At 58.7% G+C, this 16884-nt stretch overlaps 1 protein-coding gene across 2 annotated transcripts in view; it reads left to right on the plus strand.

Moving 5' to 3' along the window:
• The first annotated feature begins 2432 nt into the window (after positions 1 to 2432).
• NCOR2 (nuclear receptor corepressor 2) overlaps positions 2433 to 16884 on the plus strand; it is a 217027-nt gene continuing 202575 nt past the window's right edge. The window contains exon 1 of one of the 2 annotated variants that reach the window (XM_047827206.1): positions 2433 to 3422. The gene's annotated coding sequence lies outside the window, so the exon portion shown is untranslated. Of the gene's footprint in view, positions 3423 to 7757; positions 8034 to 16884 lie in introns of those variants that run through there. The other variant, XM_047827205.1, reaches the window with a different exon arrangement.

Genomic DNA, 16884 nt, shown 5'->3' on the forward strand with positions numbered 1-16884 from the left:
TACAAGAAATTGTTTATGCTTATAAAGCGCTTTTATGTGCCAGGCACGGCCTGCTCGACTCCCATTAATTCGCTTCATCGACACTGTAACCCTACGCAGCAAGCTGTGGCTGCTCCCCATGTTACAGATTAGGAAATAAACTCAGAAAGATTGAGTAACTTACCCAAAGTCACCCAACCAGGCAGTGTGGTTCCAGGATATCTGTGCCTGGCTCCGAGCCCACACGGCCCATCCAGACCAATAATCCCTGGAAGTGCTCAGCTAGCCCAGGGCCCATTATAGAAAGAGCTCTTTAGAGGCGCCTGGGTGGCTCCGTCGGTGAGGCGTCCGACTTCGGCTCAGGTCGCGATCTCGCGGTTCACGAGTTCGAGTCCCGCGTCGGGCTCCGTGCTGACAGCTCAGAGCCTGGAGCCTGCTTTGGACTCTGTGTCTCCCTCTCTCCCTGCCCTTCCCCTGCTCGTGCTCTCTCTCTCTCTCAAAAATAAATAAACATTAAAAATGTTTTAAAAATTTAAAGAAAGAAAGGAAAGAGCTCTTTAGATTTTGAAGTGTGCCAGCTCTTTGGGGTTTCAAAGGATAATCAGTTGTATTAGCTAATTCAGGGACTGAATTCCTGAAACCAGTAAAGTTGGCCAGGCAGGCGGTCCAGCCCATTTTACAGATGGGAACACTGAGGCTCAGGGAGGGAAAAGGAGCTTCCCCTTGTACCAGCCACACGGGTCTTCTGTCCGTTCTCTCTTTGAAGACACCGAGTCCACTTTCCATGGGATGGTCTTTGCATCCGCTGTTCCTTCCGCCTGGAATGCAATTCCCTCACCTTCTGGCTGCCTCCTTCCCAACCTTTGGATGCCATCTTAAACGTCACCTCCTTAAGGAGACCTTCCGTCCCTAATCACCGAATCTCAAACCTGTTCTCCCTCTTGCCTCCAGCCAGCTCTCTCGGTCCTCCCATTGTTTGCTTTGTGGCAATCGCCACCCATGTTAATCATACTTTCTTTCCTTTCCGACTCCCTAAGTCCCTCACGGAAGAGAGTGGGTGGGCTCTGTGTGGGTGGAGGGATTAAGTGGCCGATGCCCTTGAGACAGCCCTTCCAGGCTTGGCACACCGCCGAACGGGGCGGCCGGAAAGTTGCCGCCCTATCCCGGTGCGGGAAGCCTCCGAGTTCTGTTATTGCGCACGGGTTCCCGGAACCGGAATCCACACAGAACCTTTCCTTCCCTGCCGAGGAAGCCTGGAAAACGCGCTCGTGGTCTGCTGCCATCGGGAAGGCAAGCCAGCAAGAGGGAGGCACGGGGGGTGAACCCGCCCGGCCACGGCGGCCCTGCACGGCACGGCCGGAGAGCTGGCTCCACGCATGAGCCCTGTTCACTGCCGGGTCCGGGGCCAGCCTGATGCCCTTGAGGGACTGAATGAGGTGTCAGAGTTGGGGGGGCCGGACCCGGATCTATCTGATTCAAAACTCCGCATCTTTTCCATTTTTAACTTGCTCTCTCTTGCTAGTGGGGCCGTCCCTTGGGGTTTGAGAGCCCCGGACACTTGGTACATGCAGTGCTGGACTTTCAATAACTCCCGAGGGGGCTGAGAGGTCTGGAGGGGTCTCCCCAGTCAGGTGAACGCGCCACGGTGATGTTATTTTTTTAAGCAGGCTCCACACCCAACATGGGGCTCGAACTCACCGCCCGGAGATCAAGGGTCACAGGCTCTATGGACAGAGCCAGCCCGGCACCCCAGAAAGGCTGAGATTTTTTATTTTTTTAACGTTTATTTATTTTTGAAACAGAGAGAGACAAAGCATGAACGGGGGAGGGTCAGAGAGAGGGAGACACAGAATCCGAAACAGGCTCCAGGCTCTGAGCTGTCAGCACAGAGCCCGACGCGGGGCTCGAACTCCCGGACCGCGAGATCATGACCTGAGCCGAAGCCGGCCGCCTAACCGACTGAGCCACCCAGGCGCCCCAAGGCTGAGATTTTTTAAATGAGAATTCCGATCGACTCTGTTGGGCAGAAGGCAGCAGGGACCCAGGAGGGACGCACGTGCTCAGCTGCAAGACCGCGCACAGGCCTCTGGGCTCTGATCTCGCCTCGATCAGGGGCGCCGAGCTTCGGGTCCATCGGCAGGACGGGTCAGGCCAGGCCTGCTTTCAGAAGCAGGTGGAGTGGCCAGATTCCCCCTAGCCACTCGTACTTCCTGGGGCCTTTGTCGGCTTCCCAGGCCGTACTGGGAGGTCAGGCCACCCAGGGGCTAATTCCTGACATTCTCCAGGAGGCTGAGACATAGCAAATATGGTGCAAAGATGCTGGAAAGGAGACCTCCTTGAATCTCGAGAAAAAAACCCAGAAGCACTCACAGGGATGTCCAAAACCAGATGTCCACGCTTGAAAGAAAGAAAAAGAGAGAGAGAAAGAAAGAAAGAAAGAAAGAGAGAAAGGAAGGAAGGAAAGAAATAAAGAATGAACAGAAGGAAGGAAGGAAGGAAGAAAAAGAGAAATAAAAAGAGAAAGGAAGGAAGGAAAGAAAGAGAAAGAAAGAAAGAGAACACTTTCATTTGCAACTTTAAACCGTCCCCATGGGACATGGTCAAAGCAAGTCGCCCACCCCCAACCTCAACCTCAGCTCCCAGGCACCCCCTCCGCCCAGAGGCACCCCCTGGTAGCATCTCTCAAGCGTCCTGTCCCTCCTTCAAGCTCCAAGGGCACCCCGCCCTCCTCACCTCCCACTGCGTCCGTCCTCCTCAGACTGGCCTCCTCCTTGTTCCTCGAGTAGGCCAAGAGCGTTCCCACGGCAGGGCCTTTGCACGGGCCGTGCCCTCCGCCCCAGATACTGCGTGGTTCCCTCCCTCATGGGTCACATGCCAGCACGAGGACAGCCCTGACCTCCCTACCCTGTGCACAGTCTTCCTTTCCAACATTTGCCTTGCCTCCCGGACAAGCACATATATGCACATTTACTCGCCTCCTTTTTTTTTTTTGCACCGAAGGTACTAGGCTGCAAACCCCCCTCTGCACCCGCTTCTGTGCTAAACAATGTATCTTGGAGCTCCTCCCCCATCAGAACGAACAGTCTGTTCTCATGCTTGTCCACAGCTGCCTGACTGCTGCATTGGACAGATGCCCAGGAGCACGCAGCCAGCCCCACTGACGTCCGCTCAGGCGACCCCAGCCTCTGGCTGCAGGGACCGTGATCCTCGCTGGATGTTTCCCTTTGATGCTGTACTTCTCTGGTCCCATCCGGCTGGCGCCTGAGAGCAGACTCACATGCCCAGGGGCAGAGGCACACGCCAGAGAAATGCAGCCCTGGGAGATGTTTATCTTCAGAGACGATCAGGCCTATCAGACAGGGGCTTGATCTCGTCCTCTGCTTCCTTCTCTCTGAAATGCACGCGGCGTCGTAAATAAAGGTGCAGACATCAGAGGAAGCTGGGTGAGATGGCAGTTTCTGGCAGCAAAGGGCTGGGGTGGTGGGGGTGGGGGGGTTTGCTCTGAGTGGCGTCCTCAGGGATGCTTTTGCGGGACTGTGAGATTGGAAGGCACCTCCAGACTCCTTTATTCTGGAAAGATGGGCATCTGGGGAGTTCCTGACCCTTCAAAATCCTCTGTGTTCTGAAATGCAACTGTTCTTTGAACACCAGGGTGTTTTTCTTACCCTTTAAAGGGATTTTAGCACACAGGCGTGATGCCATTTCATACTTGGAATGTTAACTCCCTCACTCGATGCCCGGTCCTGAGGGGTGGGCTTGATCTCCTTGTCTGTGCTCAGTAGGCACTCACTAACTATGTATTAAGTGAACAGAGCTAGGATGCGTTTATTGAAAGCAGGCTCCCTCCTCCTGCCTATGCTGAAAAATTAAAAAAAAAAAATTTTTTTTTACATTTATTTATTTTTTGAGAGACATAGAGAGACAGAGCACAAGTTGGGGAGGGGCGGAGAGAGAAGGAGACACAGAATCCGAAGCGGGCTCCAGGCTCCGAGCCGTCAGCCCAGAGCCCGACGCGAGGCTCGAACTCACGAACCGTGAGAGCATGACCTGAACCGAAGTCGGATGCTTAACTGACAGAGCCACCCAGGCACCCCTGCAACCCCTGGGTGAGAGCATGTCCAAAGTCTGAAAACTCCACGTGAGATTTCCCACGCGCCCATGGTTGTGCTGTGTGCAAGGCTTGCCCCGGGGATGTTCGTCGGGGCGTCTTTTGGGTTGTCACCGATAAGAGGCCCAGAGAGCGAGGGCATTCCTCTGCAAGTGCTCTGATGGCCAGGGTTTCGGGGGTGACTGGGGTCAATGGGGCTCAGATCCTCATGCCCCCAGCCTGGGTTCTTCTCCAGGCTGGCATTTTTGGGGGGTCGGGAAGCTTGACCCGACATCACAGTGGCCCATAGGGAATGTTAGCCTGAATGGGCATCTCCTGGCGTGGTGTTGGCACATCCCCCCACTTGCCTAGAGGTTGAGATGATGGAGAGAGGTGAAGGCTCGGCTCTGAAATATGCCAGAGGGACAAGTGCCAGAAAATAGGGATGCAGGGGCCGGCCGTTCCCGCTTGGGTCCAGATCCTGCAAGGCCAAGCCCGATCCCCAGCCAGCACCCTCCAGGTTGCATGCATTCATTATTCACTTGCTGGCCTCACTGTCACCACTTTTTAACTGCTGTCTATCGTGTGCTGGTGATAGAGCAGTGGGCTAGACAGATGAGGTCTCTGCTCTCATGGAGCTGACGTTCTGGTGACAAAAGACAATATATAAGTGACAAATGCCCAGAATAATTTTAGGTGGTGATAAATGGTGAAGAAAATGTAGAGGGTGAGGGCTAGTGCCTTGGCGGTTTTCACAGAGGATCATGGAGAACCTCTCTAAGGAGGTGACCTTGAGCTGGGACGAGAAGATAGAAGATGGCTACCGCAGGCAGAGGAACAGCACATGCAAAGGTCCTGAGGCAGGAGTGAGTCTGACCAGTTTGCTAATTATTTAGGAGGGACGGGTTGAAGGATTGGAAGGAGAGGGGGAACCGAGCCTAGAGGCAGAATTTGGCCCTTGGATGACAAAGCCCCCCGGATGTGTGGGACATCTCACCCTGTTCCCATCTGGTCAGGACTCATGTACTGAGTGCTGCCCAATGTCCTTGAGCGACTTCCCTTGATCTTAGTCTCCTCACCTATAAAATGGGTATATTGAGAGTCTTTCCTTCACGACAATGAGATGTCTGGCAAGTTCTTAGCTAACATCATTATTAACTCCCCTTCAGGCCCAATGTCCTCCGGCGTCTAAGGGCCCTCCTGGGAGGCTGTTTGGGGGCCAGGGTAGGAATTTTCTCCGGCAATTTTTCAAAGCTGCTGCTCCCATGAGTTACACGAGGATCCCTGGGGCTGCTCTCAGAGCCCAGTCGCTGCAGAATAGCCACCTAGGGTGCTGGGTGCTGATCTGTGGGGGACTCTGGGTGGGCAGGGGCGCAGCTGAGACCCCTTCTAGTGCATCTCTTCAGAGCCAGGGCCTGGAACACCCATCTGGAACCACTAGCTGAGTGAGTCCGGCAGCTAGGTTCTTAATCTCTCTGGGTCTCAGTTTCCCCATCCGTGGGGTCAATCCTAGGAGCCCTCCATCTGAAGGGAGGGGAGGAAATTGTGAGATCTTGCGGACATGTACGAACATTATTCCCTGTAGCCCATGAGGATGGGAATAACAGAGCGACCGGAGAGGGCAAGAAAGAGAACAAACCCCTTTCAGAAAAACATCTCCCTTCTCCTGGCCTCAGTTTTTCCATCTGTAATACGGTTGGTCCCAGGACACTGACCTTTGGGTCTCCACTATAGGCTCCCTTTGAGGGGTTTCCAAGTGATCCCTGGGACGTTACAAGGCTGACAGTCCCCCTACCTGCCTGACTCCCTCCTATGCCCACAGCCTCGGCCCAAGCCCCCCCCCACCCCCGGGGGGCAACCGTCGGGAGGCAGAAGCTGGGAGGAGGAACCCCCAAAGATACCCCAAACCCTCGCCTCCCTTGCCAAATCCCGGAGCAGATCTCATTGAGATGCAAATCTCGGGAGCGTTCCCAGGTGACACTGGGGGGCAGGGAGGGCGGCTGAGGAGGGCTTCCCAGTTGCCTCGGTGCCCTCCCAGCCCTCCCTTCCCCAGGCCCCTCGGGAGGGCTAGGCCTTTCCTCTGCAGGTCTGGCTTTTTGCCTGTGGATTCCCACGGTCTGGCTGGCAGCAGTGGGAGCCGGTGGGGCCAGGACGGGGAGGGCGGGGGCCGGTGACCCATGCCCCCTCTGGTTCCAAACTCTGAACTGTTCCTCTGTATGCACTTCCCTTTTCCCCAGATTTTGTCAGCCCCAGGTGCTCCGCCCCCCCTTCCCCCCCCCCCCCCCCCCCCGCCCCCTATAAAAGGAAAACTAGCAGCCAGAGGGGGCAGAGAAGGACAAACTGCTACCAGGGAGTCAGGCAACCCTTGCCTGCTGGCAGGAGACACGCCCGGGCCCCTGGAAACCGCCCGCGGCCGCCTCCCCACCGCAGCCATCCCCCACTCCCCCCGGGGGGTTCTCAGATGTTGGCAGATGGCAGAACTGAATCTGCTGAGACGTCGCTCCAAAAAAGGAAAGCTGAACTGAAAACAAAAATTCAAACTCTCCAGCATCTTAGGGGAAAGGAGAGGAGGAGGGAGGCTCCAGGCCTGGGGCTCCCACTGCCCTCTGCTGTTTGAAAAGATCTCCCCTAGCTTGGGAGGGCCCCCTGGGAGGGGGTAAACCGGGGCGCACAATCGTCAGGACGGAGGGGGGGGGGGTTCTTGTTGGAGCTGTGCCTGTCTCCGAGCTTCCACGTGTGTGCTTGTCTGTGACCCTGCACGCTTGTGCGGTCTGGGCTTGTGAGGAGGGTGTGCTCCTGGGTATGTGTGTATCCGACCACAGGCTTGCAGCATCTAGTCTGTGCATTTGTGTCCTCGGATGTCCCCAAATGGGCGTTCACTCAGCAACAGTTACTGAGTCCCTACTGTGTGTGTAGGCAGCCAGAAATCCCGACCTCATGAACTGGACGTGCTAGTGTGCGTGCCTGCCCGTCTACGGAACTTGTGTGTGTGTGTGTCCCGTGTTTATCTGCGGGTGATCTTACATTTGAGCCTATGGCCGGGCTACGCACACGTGTGCGGTGCGGTGCGGTGCGCTGAGTTCGCCTGGGCCACATCTGCTGCCCCGCGGTCTGCTGGTGAGGGTTAAGCTCCCTACTGTGTGCTGCAGCCCCAGAGTGAGCTCCACCACGCGGGTCCTTGCGCATCTGTGTGTGGCCCTCCCCGCACGCCCCCTCCCTACCCACCCGCCACTCTTGAGTTATAATTTAATAGCTGAAACGCGATTCCAGTTAAGTATCTGGGGCTAGGGTGGAGAGGGATGGCGCGAAGCCCCACCGGAGGAGGAGGAGGGGGCGGGATGGGGAGGCGCTTCCCCCACCCCTTCCTCCTCCGGGATGCTGCTAAAAAGAAACGGCGTCGCGCCCAAGTGTAAGGGTGTGTGTGTGTGCGCGCGCGCGCGCGTAAGTGTGGCAACGAGTGCGCGCGCGAGTGGGTGCGCTCAGGGCCAGGGGAGGCGACGCGGGCCCTTTAAGGAGCCCGAGGGGGCCGGGCCGGGGCGCGTCGGTGCGGGCGGGGAGCCGGGAGCGGGGAGGCCGAGCCACCGCCTCCCGGGCTCCCGCCCCGCCCCCTCCTCCCCCTCCCGCCGCCGCCGCCGCCGCCGCCACCGCCGCTACCGCCGCCGCCGCCGCCGCCGCCGCCGCCGCCGGGGAGCGGAGCCGCGGGCAGGCCGGGCCGCACCGGAGCCCCGCGTCCGCCCGCGCCCCGCCCGAGCCGTGCGCCCGCGCCGTGCGCCCCGAGATGCGCTCCAAGTTGCGGGCCGGGGACCCTGGGCAGGCGCCCTAGGAGGCGGCGGCGGGAGGATCGCGCCCCGGCTGGAGGCCGGGCCTGCTGCGCGCCCCCAGCCCGTTCGGCACCGCCACTTGCCTGAGCGCCCGGGCGGCCCGAGCGCGCCCCGAGCCCGGGCGCCGCCGCCGCCGCCTCAGCGAGGTGAGTTGGGGCCGGGGGTCCCCGCGGAGGGCCGGGGGGAGGCGCGGGTCGCGCTTCCGGGGGATCAGGGGAAGATCGGGCGGCGCACGCGGCGGAGTTGGCGGGGCCCCTGCACTCCTGAGTTGGCGCTCTCGGGGGGTGGCCTGCTGGCGAGAGAGGCGCCCCATAGACACTGCGGCCCGCGTGCGTGGGGGCGCTGGGGAACTTAGGGGAACTCCAGCTACCCTGCGAGGGGGCGGGAAGGAGGGAAGTGGCGTGGGGGTGGACGGGCGGGGGGACGCCCTGCAAATGCGCAGGGTAGCCCCCCACGGTGCGCCCCAGACCTGTGGGCATGGCCGCCATGCGCCTGCCTCCTGCCCAAGTAGCCCCAGGCTGGGGGGGGGGGGTGACACTGCGTCTTATTTTCCAGCAGGCAGCGCGGGTTTGGGGAGCCCCTGGAGATGGCACCCGGTGCTCCCCGGCCTGGTTGCCGTGGAAGGGCGCGTGGCGGGTTCCCGCCAGCTGGGGGCGGGGGCCGGCGGGGGTCGCTCCTGAGCGAGGGAGCGGAGGGCACCGGGTGGGGGGGTCCCCCCGGGAGAGGCGCCCCTTGGTCCCCCCTCCCCCGCGGGCCGGTGTTCCTGCTGTCTGGGCCTGCCTCCCGCGGCTGGTGACGCCTCATTGGGCCGCCTCCTGGTCCCTCCCCCGGGCTGTGCGGATACTTGGGATGCCACTAGTTTGGGAAGTTGGAATTCAGAGCTGATCCCACTTGGGCTGGACCCGGAGGCCCCAGGCCCTAGTGCTGGGGGTGCATCCCCAGAGACCTGCGGAGCGGGGGAGGAGAGGGGGGGGTACTCGTGGGGCGCGCCTACCTCACCCCGGGCGCTTGCAGGAAAAAGCCCGAGGGAGGGAGAGAGAGGGCAAGGCGGGAGGGAGGGAGGGAGAGACAGGCTGTACCTGTGAGCTGCCGTCGCCCGGGCCCAATTAGCGTGGGGCGCCCGGCGTTATTTTTACATTGTAGCTTTATTTTTTTGGAAGCTAGTGTCCTCCCGCCGCCTGTCGCGCGCTCCGGCTCTCCAAGGGTCTGGTGCAGGCAGCGGAGGCGGATCTGTTCTGTCGGCTCAGCCTCCTCCCTTCCTCCCCGCCCCCCCTCCCCCCCCCCTCCCCGTTGGTGAGAACTGGTTTTATTATGATTATTTTTTTTCCCTTTTGCAGATTTGGAGGAAGGATGTGTGAGGGAGGGAGGGGGAGGGGGAGAGGATCCCTGTGGGCTGGATGGGGGAGTTCTGGGCACGTTGGGATGTGTTATCGGTGGCCTTGACTTTGCCCTTTTTAAACCAGCTCTGGGTCCTCGCGGCTGCTTTGATATAAGGGGCTCTCAGGGCCAGGCGTGAGCTGGGAGGGCGTCCCAGGGCATTGTTGTGTGTCTCGTCGTGGGTGGTCTGTTTTTTTTTTTTTTTTTTGCTGGGTTGGGGGAAGCAACCAGAAAGGAAGAGAAGTGAGCTGGGATAGCCAGCCGAGCCTTTCGTTGCCGACTCTGCAACTCAACTCCTTGGGTTCGAATCTTTCTTTTGTCAGTTTACTGGCAGCATGACCGGCGACAAATTACTTGACCTCTCTGTGCCTCAGGCTTCTCATCCGCAAAGTGGGGTAGTAATAGTCCCAAGCTCCCGGGGTGGTTGTGAGGACTGAGAGAGGTAATACAAAGAAGGTATTTGTGTGTCTGTTACTGTGACCACTGTTTTGTTGTTATTGTTGTTGTTGTTATTACCAGGTTCTGAAACTTGGCCTTTAATCCGACGGTCTGGAAATTTTGAGAGACCGGTCGACTTGCCTTTTGCTGGGGAAGGGGGGATCTGGTGGAGGGAGGGCGCCTTCTTCCCACCCCCTGCCTCCGTGTTTCGCCCGGTGCGGATGGGGAAAGCCAGGTGGTGCCTTCAACCCATTGAGCGGATGCGCAGACCCAGCCGGCGGTGGGGCGCGCGCAGGTCCCGGAGCAGGCGCGCCGCCGCGAGGGCGTCCCCGGCGCTGTCTGGCTTCCCCGCCCGCCTGGTCCCTGCTTGGAAATTTACCGCCGCTGCCGCCGGGTGCCCGGGGAGTCTGCGGTGCCCAGACGTGGGGGCGGGAGCCCAGCGGGGCCCCAGCCCTGGCCTCTTCCCACAGAGCTATTTATGCTTGCTCTGGGATCGATACTATTGATAAATCCATGTAAATGGTAATGTGGCTGGCAGGTCCCCGTGAGGGATGGAGACCCCTCGTGGGGCTGCGCGCGCCCCCTCCCTCCCCCGGCCAGGGTTCGGCCACGTGGGAAGGATTTATTTGGCATAATCCGTTCTTTTCCCCCAATTAATAACGCTTGTACCACGTCCTAAAGATTTTTGAGAGCTCTGCAAACACGCATTTAGCTGCATGAAAGCCCTGAGCCGGGAGGGCGTGATTGTTCTCCAGGCGTGGGGGTGGGGGGTTGGCCAGGCTGGTACGACCTGCTGGCACGCTGGAAAGCCACCCCAGGAGTCCTGCCCACCCCCCACCCCCCAGTGCCTTGCCATTCAGGCACATGTTCTGTGTTCTGCGTTCCCACCCCCCACCTGAGGCCCGTGGGTGAGCTTGGTGGTTCACTTTGAGATTTGGGGGGGGGAAGATCCCACCTACACATGACCCAGCCTCAGGGGCTCCTGTCTCTGAGAAGCAGAAACGCTCCAGGCAGGAGAGCTGGGGTCTCTCCTTCTTCAGCCCTCTGAATGAACCCCCCCACCCCATGGCCCTCACCGCCTCTGAACAAGAGAGGGTTGAGAGCTTTTATTTGTGTGTCTGTTTTTCCCTCCTCCTCTGTTTCCTTTTCATGTCTCAGACGCCAACAGCAGCCTCCCCAGGTGACACCTCTGAAGGGAACAGCTTGCTGGAGCTGCTAATTCCTGCCCCAGGCGCCCAGGGGAAGGTGCCAGGAGGGGAGCTGGGGAGGGCTGTCATCTTAGAAGGCCTTGACCCAAGGGTGTGTGTGTGTGTGTGTGTGTGTGTGTGTGTGTGTGTGTGTGGTCCCCAGGGACCCACGAGGTGCTTAGGAAAGGTCAGCTGGCATCCTTTGAGGATCCTTGGGGGCCCGGAAGGGATTTTATCCCGTCAAGTGGGCTCCTGCTCTTGGAGAAGCTGGATTTTAACGCAGTAACAAAGCAGCCAGCGCAGCGGGCCAGGCTCTGCTCGACAGGAAGCCGCTCATTCCCTCTGGGTGACCCCCCCGGTGAGGTCAGTGCTGTTATTATCCCATTTTATAGGTGGTGAAATTGAGGCACAGAGAGGTTTGGTGACTTGCTCAAGGTCACACGCTTTTGGATGTGGAACCGAGGATTAAGACCCGGGATTGATTACTCACCATCGGGCAAGGGCTGCAGACCCGAGGTGTGGAGCTGGCGCCCACGTTAGCAAGAAAGAAATTCTGTTACTTATTGGAGCGGCACCTATAGATCTTTGCCCCCGGGGGGCCGGAGACTTGAGTAACTTGTTCTCCCCAAGATTTGGGGAGGGGGGGAGTGCCTGGGGCAGGCCTGGCATTTCTTTGAAGTCTCATTTTAACTTAAACATTCATGCAAATTTGGCATTCGCTTTGGCGGCTGTGTTTATTTCGAAACGAAAACATGGCTTTGAATTATTTAGCAGGGCGGATAACGGGGCTTCAGAAAGTGGCAGCCGAGGAGGGCGGTGGCCTGGAGTTTCCGCAGGCTGGTGCACGCCGGCTGGTGGCTGGGGTCTTTTTGTGGCAGGAGGCTTGGAGAGGTCTGGGTGTGGAAGGCAACTTTCCCCCTTGCTGCGGACGAAGGCACAGGCCAGAGGGGCCAGGCCAGCTCAAGGTCACACTGGTGCGTGACTTTTGCTTACAGTGACCAAAACCGTCATCCACCCGTTTGGGCTCAGGCAGAAGCCCTGGGAGGAAGGCTCTTTGGGTTCATAGATCCGTAAAGAATCCCCTTAAGCGAACAGTAGAGGACAGACCGCCGCGTTTGGTCCTCCATGCCTCACTGCGGCAGCCGGTTCAGCACTGCAGGTTCGGGTGAGTTCAAATCCCGACTCAGCCGTGTGCAAGCCGTGTGCCCAGGGGCTGGTCCTGGCTCCCAGAGTTTGGGTGCTCTGGTCTATAAAATGGGCACATCGCTCACTGCCGGTTGGGGGAGTGGAGAGGACTGAGGGGCAGGAAGCGTGAGCATTGGGTTTGATGTTCGGCTCTGTGGCTTTTCAGCCGCCTGACTCTGGGCAAGTCGCTTAACTTCCCTGGGCCTCAGTTTGCTCATCTGTAAGATGGGCATGATGACGATGGTGGTGGTGGTGGTGGTGGTGATACTTCTGACTTTAGTGCTACGAGGACCCGATGGTGTCACAAGACCTATTGCTATGTTGGCTCACCCTGCTGGAGTGTGAATGCTTCCCTGTAGAGCCCTGAGCCTGGCTTTCCAGAGACTGGGGTTGACCGGTTGATGTGATTGACAGATGTGCTCTGCCCCCGAAGGTTGAGGTTTTCCATTCTGCCTGTGATCACCCAGTGCCAGGGTGGGCAGCCTGGAGAGTTGGGGGGTGGGGAGGGCTGGCACAGGGGATCGGGGCGGGGGGGGGGTCCCCTGGGGGAGGGCTGGGCTTCCTCTTCACGGGGTGGGGGGGCAAGTTCCAGAAAGGGCTCCTTTGAAGCCAGACGTGGGTTCGAATCCTGCTTCCGTCACCTAATAACTTGAGTGACGTCTCTGGCCTTCTGGCCTCAGTTTCCTTATCCCGAAGGGCAGTGTGGGTAGGCAATAACGCCCACGGCTGAGGATCGTGTGGAACCGCACTGTCCAGCCAACTTCCTGCCATGGAGGAGAGTGTTCTAGGCCCGCACGGCCTGTAGCCAGTGGGCACACGTGGCCCTTGAGCTCCTGAAATGTGGCGAGCGCTCGACCGAACGGGTAATTTTATTTCATTTTAATTAATCGGACGGCTCGGGGCTGGATGATCGAGTCAGAGTCCGCGCCTGGGAGCAGGGCTTGGGTCTTGGCATCCGAGTTTTCCCTTGTCCGCGTATCTTGTCTCTCTGGCTGGTGCCAGCGTGGCACTGTCAGATCTTGGGGCACCCAGCCCCCCTTCTTCGGCCCTGTTTCCCGGACAGCCCGGGGCTGACCCTAGTGCCGACCCCAGCGCCTCCACCTCCGTCCTCCTCCTCCCGCCCGTGCTCCTGATCTCGCCGTCCCCTTCCTGTCCCCACCGGCCTGGGGGGCGGCTCCGGCCAGTCAGCCTTTCTGAAATGGGGGGCTCGTTCTAGATCTGTCCTGTCCCGACACCATAGCTGTAGCCGCACGCGGCACCGAGCCCTCGAAGTGACTGTACGCGAGGAATGGGATATTCCACTTTTTACCTAATTTTAATAAATTCAAACAGCCTCGTGTGGCCCGTCGCCGCTGGGCCCTCTGGGCTGCGTGGTTTCGGTGTCTTGCCTTCTCTGTGGACTCCGGGCCCAACGCCAGTTTTCAGACCTCTTCTTCTGGGCCGACAGGCAGTGAGCCTGGTGCCCCTGCCCCACTTCCTTCCCTGGCTGCCCCTTCTCGAGCCCACGAGCCAGCTGCAGGTCTGTGCAGATCAGGGTGCAGTCCTCCCTCCTGGGTGCTGAGCGGGGCGGCTTGGGCCTCAGACCTGGCTGGGCTCGCGGACGGGATGGTCCGGCCCCCTTTGTTTTCACCGGTGCAGAGACACAGAGGCCTGCTGTCCATAAGCGTTCCCGGTCCGTATTTTTTCCGAAGAATTAACGCATTCTGTAACAACTAGAAGAGCTTTTGGGGCGCATGATGTTGCTTTCTGTTGTCAGTTGAAAAATATGGGCAACTAAAAAGTGAGGCACTCAAGACTCTTTGCCACCCACTTTGCTCTTTATAAAAGGTAATTTTGGGGGAGCGCCTGGGTGGCTCAGTCCGCTGAACTTCTGACCGTTCACCTTGGCCCAGGTCCTGATCTCACGGTTTGAGAGTTTGGGCTCCGCAGCTCAGAGCCTGCTTGGGATTCTCTCTCTCTCTCTCTCTCTCTCTCTCTCTCTCTCTCTCTCTTTCCCCCCCTCCCCTGCGTGCTCTCTCTCCAAACAAACAAACAAACAAACATTAAAAAAAAACAAGTAATTTTGGGGCACCTGGCTGGCTCAGTCCGGGGAGCATAGGACTCTTGGTCTCATGGTTGTGAGTTCGAGCCCCACTTTGGCTGTAGAGGTTACTTTTTTTTTTTTTTTTAATTTTTATTTTTTATTTTTTTAACTTTTATTTATTTTTGAGACAGAGAGAGACAGAGCATGAACGGGGGAGAGTCAGAGAGAGGGAGACACAGAATCCGAAACAGGCTCCAGGCTCTGAGCCGTCAGCCCAGAGCCCGATGCGGGGCTTGAACTCACGGACCGCGAGATCGTGACCTGAGCCGAAGTCGGACGCTTAACCGACTGAGCCACCCAGGCGCCCCTGTAGAGGTTACTTTTAACAATAAAATCTTTAAAAGAAAAGAAAGTAATTTCATTAAGAGAAACAGTTAAAACAGTTCACAGCTTCTGTCCCCTGAGGCAGGCAGACAGGTAAAGTTTCCCCTCAGAGAGTCTGGCCCTCTGCCTGCCTTAAATGAACCTTATTCGCATTTTGCTTTCTTCCCCTAAATTATAACATACCTTGGAGCTTGTTCCGGAGGCCTGCAGGCCAAGGCGAGCCCGCCTCCTGTCTTTATATGGTGTGCAAGCTAAGAAGGGTGTTCGCGTTTTTTAATGGCTGAAAAAAAAAATAAAAAGAGGATAATATTTTGTGACCTGTAGAATTGTGTGAAATCCGAATTTCCGTGTCCATAATAAAGTTTTATTGGAACCCGCCATGCCCGTTCATTAATGTGTTGTCTGAGGCTGTTTTCAGGCTGCAAAGGAAAAGTCCAGGCTTCGTGACAGAGGCCTGAAGGCGTGCAAGGCCTCACCCCTGGTAGAGAGCTACTTTGTTCTTTTTAACGTCAGCCTTGACCTTCTGGGGTTTTGACTGGTTTTGAAACTGGGGCCCAGAGAGGAGTTTAAGAGTCATACCATGCAGGCCCTAAAACCCCTCCTGTTGGCCCGGGTCACCGGCCAGGTGATGCTGATACTCATGGTCATAATTTGCGGTTGTAGGACTCGGCAGGGAAGAGGGGCCGTTAAGGCAGCGGGCAGCCTGGACTGATGTAGGTGATGCCTGAGACCGTAATCGTGGCCGTGGCAGTGCTGGCTGGTTGCTGGAGCTCCTTTTGTATGGTGCCGTATCGTTTTCACAATTTTGGGAAAGCCACTTACGCCCCATCTTGTTTCCCTCTTTGCTTTGGCCGTCAGGAAACTCAGAGCCAGATTTGCAGCCTGCGTTCAGCAGTCTGGTCTGGTCTGTATTTTTGTTTCACCCACCTCATCCTGATTTTAGTAGTTTCTCCCTGCTTTTGCTCTCCGCCCTGACCTTGCTCTGTGATATCACCCTAACCATACGCATTCCTGAAAGTTGTCTCAGCTCTTGAGGGCCGCGCTGGGGCAGGCAGGGGGCGTGAAGAGAAGGAAAACTCTCCACGAGATACTTTCATGCCTGGGCCCCCGTGTGTGTCTGGGGGGTGCTGGGTCCCCCACCCGGGGAGATTACACTCTGCAGCCTCCTGACTCACGGTCCCAAGAGGAGACCAAGGCCTGGCCCTGTGGAGTGTCTTAACTAAGATCAGACCCTGGGCGATAACCAGGATCTTTGGATGTGCCTGTTGGGTTGGATTTGGGAAGGGGATGGTAGGGGTCCTCGCTGGAGGCCCCAGGGAAGGCCCCGGAGCGGAGCAGGTATCCTGCTCACAACCCCCCGGGTCGAGTGTCACTTCTGTCTCTTCTGCATCTGGCGCCCAGGGGCCCAGGGGTCTCAGAACGTTGGTGTGGCCGTCCCGTCCCCTAGGGCATCGGTTCCAGCCTCCTGGCCCTGCTGAGCCTTTCGGACGCCCCTGCTTTCTCCTGCTGACCCTGCGTGTGTGTGTGTGCGTGTGCGGGGCGGGACCGGGAGGGTCGGAGGCTCCCGGGGGCTCAGTCCCTCCTGTGGGTCCAGTGGCCGAGCCTCTCTGCCTCCCATCTCCCGGGACTGGCCCACGGCTCTGAGTCCCCCGTGTGCCTCTTGCTGGCTATGTGATGTGACTTGGACGAGAAACGGAGCCTCTGCGCACAGCTCCTCAGTTTACCCACCAGCGAAATGGGGTGACGAATGACGCACATCATCGCAGAAGGTGGTAAAGCAGAGTGGGGCTGAGGGGCCATCTGAGCCGAGGCCTGCCCTCTCCCTCCCGTCCACGGCTCGTGCACCCAGGGATCCAGCGGCTTCCTGCCAGTGGCTCATAGATGTCCCTAAGGGGCCTCAGACCCAAGGTGTCCCAAACTGGGCCCAGGTCCTTCCTCACTCAGACCCTCCTCCTGGGGTGTGGGGCATGGGCCAGAGACCCCGGGGTCTCCCAGGCTGCCCTCTCGTTTGGCGGCCCACCTGTCACGTTGGCAGCAGCTTCCTCCCTGGTCCCCCGGCGGCCGTCCTGCCCCCCGCTCCGCACGCAGCTGCAGGGGGGCCCCAGCGGTACTGTGCCCTGACCTTACTCAGAGCCCAGAAGGACTTCCCAGCACGTTTCACTGCCTTGGAGGCCTGTCTGCCCAGGCGCCTGCGGACCTCCGACCTCCCCTGGGCGGGCCTCCAGCATCGCTGTGGGCTGCATGGTGGTGGTGGTGGTGGGGGGGGCGCTCTGGCCAGGCAGGGCTGGAGGGCTTGCGGGGGAGGGGTGTGGATTTGAGGGGGGGGGGTGGTGGTGTGGATTTTTCTTTGTGGCCCCGGGGGCCTCTCTGGGAGACACTGGCATTCAGAAGGCCTGGAGGCCA

This window comes from Prionailurus viverrinus, chromosome D3 (assembly GCF_022837055.1).
Source record: "Prionailurus viverrinus isolate Anna chromosome D3, UM_Priviv_1.0, whole genome shotgun sequence".
In the NCBI taxonomy this organism is placed as follows: domain Eukaryota; kingdom Metazoa; phylum Chordata; class Mammalia; order Carnivora; family Felidae; genus Prionailurus; species Prionailurus viverrinus.